The sequence below is a fragment of the Alligator sinensis genome, unplaced genomic scaffold (genome assembly GCF_000455745.1).
Source record: "Alligator sinensis unplaced genomic scaffold, ASM45574v1 scaffold671_1, whole genome shotgun sequence".
Lineage (NCBI taxonomy): Eukaryota > Metazoa > Chordata > Crocodylia > Alligatoridae > Alligator > Alligator sinensis.
The window spans coordinates 394,525-402,550 of NW_005842851.1; positions in this window are offsets into that span (position 1 = coordinate 394,525).

An 8,026-nucleotide genomic window follows, 5' to 3' on the forward strand; every position below is an offset into this window, starting at 1 on the left:
GACATGAAACCGGCCAAGTTTCAAGGAGATAGGTATGGGGGTTTCTGGGAAACTGCACTTTGTCATGGAGTCGGGTCCTAGAGATGGCCATGATACCTCTAGGACCCTGTGACCATGCCAGCTCTGCCCTGCAGGCACCTTTTCTTCTTTCCTGCTACCACATCTTTTTGGAAAAGATAATAGATAGGGAGGCTGTCCTCGAGCTTCAGCTCAGTCACAGTCCTAATGGACCCCACTAAACCCTGTAGGTTCTTGGACCCCTTGCTGGGACCTGCTCTATGTAGGTACCACAAGGGGACACCCCAAGCCTTATGTGATAGATGTGCAGCTCCATGCCGTGCAGGTAGTACATCAATATCGTCCCTGTAAAGAGGTCTTGGTCTCACTCTACCTTCTATTGTCACTGGGCTTTCTATGGCCCTGTTGCTGTACCCTTACTGGCACTGGGGCCTCTACATGACACAGTAGTGTGCCCTAGTGAGGCCTCCTTGTTCCCTACAGCCTCAGGCCAGTCCACCACTTTAAATAACAACAGGTAAGTAGCACACTAGCACTACCATCACAGGCAGCCAATTGTCACAGAGCCTTTCTTTCCTCTCCTGCAGAAGCTTCTTCTCCAGCAGCTGCCAGAGAACTCTCCTGGCCAGCCCTAGCCCTGGGGCTTAGATGTTCCCAGGGCCCTGCCTCCTTCTGTTCAGCTGACTGGGGACAGGTGCTAAGGGTACAGGTTGTAGCTGTGTTGGTCTAAGAACATGGCAGACAAGGTTCTTTGGGTAAATCTGATATCCTTTAGTAGACCAACTAAATACTTGAAGAAATATATCATAGCAAGCTTTTGGGTTGAAAACCCTTCATCAGGCTGAGGAAGCACCTGCAGTTAGTGTGTGTGTGTGTGTGCTCTTCCTGGATAGAAGGAATAGTAAAGAAGCCAGCTGCTGGCATGCAATGCAGACAAGAAAGCCAGTCAGTGAAAATGGAAATGGAGGCATCACAGGGTGAGAGACAGGCTGGGGGGGGGGGGGAGGGGGATGTAGCAGAAAAAAGTGGAGAGGTATCTGGAGAGTCGTTGTAGTGTGTCATAATTCCACTCAGCTCTGTTTAGGGGGCCACTGATCCCAATCTCCCTGACCAAGGTCATGGATGGCCTTCTGTTGTTCCACCAACCTCTCAAGCATCAGGTATGTGGAGTTGCACTAAGTTTCTACATCCTGCACGATATTGTGTTGCGGGATGTTCAGCTCCGCCTGTTTCTTTTGCAGCATCTTGCCCCGCTAGACAGTAGTAGCTAGGAATCAGTCAGAGTCAGTGCCTTTCAGCTGCTGCTCTCTGGCGAGAGACAGGCTGACAAAGGCTGACAGCTTAGGTACTTACAGGCCACAGGCTTATATGCTGTTCTTAAACTTTTTAGGTCCCTAACCCAGAGCATTGGGATTGGAAGGGACCTCAGGGACAGTTGGCAGACACTGGCCAGCTACAGATGTCAGTCTGTTCCCCCCTCTTCCCCCTCCCTCTCCTTACTTTCTCGTTCCCTGCAGGTCCAGCTTCGAAACACCTTTGAAACACTGAAACATCCTTGAAACATTTTGACTTGGTTCATTTCATTTCAAACATTTTCAACAGATCTCCTGTTTCATTTTGGATTCAGAGTTTTGATCGCTGAAATGCTCAAAGCACCGCCAAAATGAAATGGCAGTTGAAATTTTGCACAGCCCTACTATTTAGCACTTCTGTTTCAGAGTGTTCTTTTACCATGGGCCCTGGACCAAGGGGAAAAAAGTCCTTAGTATAAGAGAGATTCTGTCCTGCAGCTCCCTTCCAAAGTTACAATTTTTCAGGGGCTCTTCAGAGAAAGCAGCCTGGAATGGTTAACAAGTCCTTGCCTATCACACAGTTGCTGAGGACAGAGTATAAAAAGAAAAGTCAGATCAAAGGGGAATATGTGTCCTTTCCTAAGTGGGATACCTTATGAGAATTACTACTTAGTGCTTTCTGACTGATTTGCTGATAGTTTCATTCATAATAAAACAAGCCCAGAGAAAAGGGACTTAAAATTCTAATGCCTGTAGCAGCTTTATTTCTATTCCCTGCTTGGTGAAACTGGCTATTGACTTACATCCTTTGACAGCTCAGATGCACGACTTTGCACCACAGACCTCAGTCCACTCTTCAGCCTTTTAAAATTACAGGAGAAATAAAGCTTTCTATGAGCACCAGACAATTTGAATCAATACCAAATGGGAAGAGTTGCAGCATCCAGAGTATACCATTAAAGGCAATACAAGTAATTAATTTTAAAAACACTAATGTACAATTAAGCAAATGACTAAAACTATGAAGGAGGATTATGCTGAATTAACATTCATACCCGAAAGGCTGAGACTGGAGGTATTTCCTCCCTGATATTCATATATGGCAATAAGAAAACATGCTATTGTTTTGACTGAATTTTCCCCGCTTTTTACTGTCTTGGACTGAATGCATTTCTGTACTGAGATCCTTTCAGCAAAAAAAAAAGTGTGTGTGTCAATTAGTATAGGACAGAGTATAGGGCATTCAGTACAGGACAGAGTGCTTAAGGGAGAGGCCAAAATGATGATCCCCTTTTTCTCCACTGCACCATTATTCACATAACAGAGAGCAACGTAGGGGCTGTTCTATCTTATGACAGTTGGCTGCAGTCCCTATATGACATGACAGCTATGAGCTGGCACAGAGGTATAACACTATAGTTGGGTGCCCGGGGAAGCTGCCACAGAAGAGGATGTGTTTGGAGGATGTATTTTACTGTAGATTACAGGGAATTCTATGGTTACTATGCACACGAAGGGTTATGTTGAATAGTTCTGATGGCCTTTGTGGGATTAGGTCTCTTTCTCCTGTTCATCTTTCTTCCTCTTGAGTTTTTAAAATACTTATAATACATGCTTTACCAAATTACATTTTATCAATTCTCTGGTTCTGAGATTATCTTGGTTGCTCGCAGTGTAACCTTAATAGGGGGCTTATATGCATTATGCTGGTGTTCTCTCTGTCTACCTCTCTCTTCCTCTGCAAAATCATATACTAGTCAGAGAAGAGATTGGGGAGCACTAGTTCTCTTAGGCTACAAACAGATATTGCATTTGTCTGGCAAAAAACATTTTATCCCGAGACAACGTGCAATCATTCAGACATTCATTTCCATTGAATCCTAAGAAGGTTCATGGGATAGAAGCACTAACAATTTATCCTGGGAGATCATATAATATGTCTGACAGTTATCCCAGGTGTGTCATTAAATCAATGGAAGCAAAGCAGCAGTACATTCAGAAGTTTACTAAACCCTACACGTGTAAACACTGATCCTGGGATATTTTTATCTAGGACAAACACAGGCACAACTTGTCCAGGGACAAACACAATGTCTGTTGCCTTACAGTGGTATTGAGAAACCTCTCTGTATACTGCTGGGAGTTTAAACTGATCACTAGAACTGGAGTCAGGAGGGAATTATCAACTGCAGCAGACTAACAAGGATTCTTGGGAATTTTTTGCCTTCCTTTGTATTGCTATAGGATCATCTGAGTATATTTTACATAATAAAATTCCCTATCATTGCAGGAGCCAACGATACTGATGACACTGTCAGTCACTTCTGATTTCTTCTTGTTAGACACTGAAGTTTTGAGGTTTAGACATTTTTAGTCCTAATGATCCTAAGCTTGCTATAAAGTACTAGGGATGCTTGTGGTTCTTGTGTGTTGGAGGGGCCAGAGAAGTTGCAACTAGAGCCTTCTGAACTAAACATTTATTATGTGGTTGACTGCACTCACTTGGGACTGGAATCAATGACACAGGTGGCCCTTTCTAGTTATGCATTCCAATTTGTTTTAAAACTGACTTCTGTAATTTTAACACCATAATTTATAGGAAAATTATGTATTTTTCCCTCATCAAAAAAAATCCCCTCATTTTAACAACACGCTATTTACTTGGGTGAATGTCACCCTGAGTACATACATTAATTTTATATATCTATATCCATATAGATATATATCTATATCTATATAGATATATATCTATATCTATATAGATATTTAAAATTTATGACTTATGAGATCTTTCAGTTTTAAGTGACTGGTATCCAACGTTATTAGTATAAATCAAAAGCAGTTGGTGGTTTTTCATCAACTAACATGAATTTTACTAGTCACTGAAATAACTTGGTATATCTGGTTATATATTTACTAGGAACATTTAAAGGGCAAGGTATTGAATATAGTTACTATCCAAGGGAGCACATTAATCATTATGAATTTCATTTTTCCCTATAGTCTAAAGTGCACTTATTTTATGAACAAAACTCAATTTGAATTTTATTTTCTTTTGAATTTATCATATATTTAGTTTACCTGTGTCCTTTATTTTATTATTGATGAACATATCCACATACTTAAGTCATCAAGGGCCCATCTGCATTGTATTTCTCAATAAATGCTTTGAAAAAAGATTGATAAACTTTCTGTTGTCTTTTAATTTTGTAACTGAAAAAATATTCTAATTGTTTCATTAGTGGCAGTACTAATGCAACTATTCTTTTCTAGTTTTGAAATGAATAGTTAAGTGTTGTCAGCAGAAAGCATATTATTACTTTGTAGGCTATTACTTTTTAAAATGTTGGCACCTTCGATGTAACATTTTTGCTGACATGCTTTATCTTTAACTACACTGGACACTCAAAGAAGTTCCATTATAAAGCACTGGCAGAACATTTCAAATTTCCCTTTAAAATGCAGCGTACTGTCTTAGGAAGTGGTAGAGACAGTTAGCTGTGTTGGTCTGAGATCAGGCAGAAGGTAGGGCAGGATAGTACCTTAGCAATTAAATGGTTCAGAGAGGCATGAGTTCTCCTAGGCAACAACCTACTTCATGAGATGTAGCATGCCTCTCTAAACCAGTTTGTTGCTAAGGTACCACCTTGCCCTCTCTTCTGTCTGGAACTGGTAGAATACTTCAAATACAAGTAAAAAAACTATTTTCAAAGACACCAAGGGTTAGCTCCACATTGTGATTTATGTGTTATCCTATTGTGTGCTGGAATGCCTCAATTACAGTCACTTAACCTCCAGAGTAGAATCTAAGGCCAGGAATTAAAAGCCTGGGAGAGTTAGGCACATCAGAGTGGGATTTATAGTACTCAGAATGCAGAATAGAAAATCACAGAAGATAGCTCACCCAGGAAGAGGAAATACAGGTCAATAAACTCGACTCAAATGAATATTTCACTAGCTTGGAGGCAAATGGTATCACACTAATAGCTGGGAGAAATATCACTTTACTTGTGCTGCTCTAAGGAGCTGCTCCTTTGAAAACACAAAGGACATATACTGTCATTTGAAATGCTGAAGGAGGATACAAAGACAGACCCATCTCCTTTTGGGAACCCCCATATAATCTGCCAAACAGCAGCACTGAAGACAGGATGCAGACACCTCACTGCTTCAGGGCTCTGAGTACACAGGCAGCAGACACCAGGCATGGCTAGTTGAAGAAACTACCAAAAGAAACACACAGCAGCAGCTCACAGCACTCAACATACACATGACATTTACCTTTTCCAAAGGTTCAACATACTGTCCCATGGCTGGAGTTTGGCATTCTATAATATGCTTCCCTAAATTGCATTTTAAAAGTATACCAGGAAGACCCTGTATCTGATAGCAACTGGATCTCCAAGTTTCTATGCCTTAGAATTATTTAGGGGTGTAGGTTGTAGCTGTGTTGGTCTAAGGACAATGTTATTCAAACATTTAGAACCCACTAGACTCATCTAACCATGGAAGTACAGTGTCTGGTATTACCCTAGAAAAACAGGGTTGCTTATTCACTTGGGTCCTTCAGAAGTATCCAAATACTTCAGCAGATCAGTTAGGTCATCACAACAACCCAAATTAAGAGAACAACTTCCTTCCCATTCCTATCTCAGGATATTGCATAAGAATCATTTTCTTCTGAGCTTCCAGAACCCATGCTGTTACCATCCCCTGGTTCATCTCATCATCACTTCTGAAGCTTTTCAACTGAACTACCTCCATCATGCCTACATCCAGCCCCTACCTTCCTTTCACACACCAGAAAAATCTGTGGTACAACAGATTTTGAAGAATGAAACCCATTTATTAATATCAGTACCTGTCCTCTCCCACTTGAAGGGTTTGTCCGGATAATGATACACATTGTACTATATTTGTACATACAGTTTTCCGTCAATTTATGCAGGTTTTGCATATGCGAATTCACTCGTATGCGATTAGCATTTTTAGATCCATAATTCGTTATATGTGAAGTAAATTCGCTCTTATGTGATCAGCATAGGCGAGCCTGTGCTCTCCCTGTCCCCACTTACCCCAGCTCCTGGGTTGCCATGGTGTGTTGGCTGCTTCTGGATTCACTGCAGCAGGGGCTGGGGTGAGTGAGGACAAGTGGAGCCCTGGCCAGCATGGGGCGTGGCACTCACCCCAGCTCCGGATGCAGTGGCCCTAGGAGCGACCAGTGCCAGTTGCCTGCAGCTGCTGGGCTGCACTGTACTCCAACTGTCCCTCCATGCCTGAGCTCTGCCTGTCTCCACTCACCCCAGCACCTGGGCTGCACCATGCCATGTTGCAGGTAGCTGGTGTTGGCTGTTCCCGGGGCTACTGCAGCAGGGGCTGCAGCAGGGGCTGGGGTGACTGCCATGTTCCATGCCACCTGAGGCTCGGCTTGTTACCACCCACCTCAGCCCCTGCTGCAGCGGCCCTGGGAGCAGCCAACACCAGCTGCCTGCACCATGACATGGCACAGCCCAGGAGCTGGGCTCAGTGGGCACAGGTGGCTGCTCCTGGGGCTGCTGCAGGGAGCAAAGCAGAGTGAACTGTCAGTGGGTGTAGGTGGGGAGGGGTGCCTCTTGCTGCTTCATGCCTCTAGGAGGGCTGGAGGCTGGGGGAGTGTGGCAGGCTCTTCTCAGGGGGCGCATGCCCCCAGATCTGTGCATGGGATAACAGTAGCTGCTACTGCGGGCTGGGGCTGGTGGCAGCACCAGGCTCTTCCCAGTGCTCAGCATGGCCCGCCCCGCTGCATCCACTGATAGTTCCTTCTGCTTTGTTCCCTTGTGCAGCTCTGGGAGTGGCACCCCTTCTCACACCCCTTCCCTAGTGCCAGCCTCACTCCCTCCCTCCCTCCCTCCCTGCCATGGGAACCTATCCTTATTTGTTACATGAAAAAATGGGTTTGCTTCATGCAAATTCAATTTATGTGCCATTCTCCAGGAATGCATGTACTGCATAAATCAAGGGAAACCTATACATGTCCATTGGGATTGCCTTGGGATCCTAGGTAACAAGAATGAAGCTGTAGCTCATGACATAGAAGGGGAATATATGGAAGAACACTAGGGCTAGGGACAGACATTATACATAAACTGGTTTAAGTGATCAGAAACTGGTTTAAATCTGTAACAGAACAGACATTCAGTGCACATAAACCAATTTGAAAATGCTGGAAACTGGTTTGAGATAAACCTGGTTGAATGTGGTACCAGACTTAACTCATTTGGGTCAGACCAGTTTATGCAATGTCTGTCCCAGACCCCTTCCTGGTTTAACTTAAACCAGAGTCCCCTAGCATCCCAGATGCTTTACAGCCCTGGGCGGGGCTCTCTGGTCCAGAGCAGGGCTGGCCCCACCCCTCTGCTCCCTAGCTAGAGTTCCAGCAGGGACTGCAGGCACAGCAGTGTCTGCCTGGCTTCCCCCTGCCACCTCCCACTCCCTGCTCACTCCCCTTTCCCACAGCATGGACTGTATGTGGTATGCTAGCTAATGCTGAGAGGTGTCTGTGTAAGGCAGACAGGACAGTGTTCACTTAGGGCTTTTTGGAGCTAATCAACAGGATAGCTGGTAATGTCCCTTTGTTCCTCTCTTGGAAAAAGTTGTTTAAGAAGAGCTTAAACTAATAAGGGAGGCTTTTTTTCTTGATGGGGTACTAAATGCTGTTACTCCCTGTGTAAATTCCT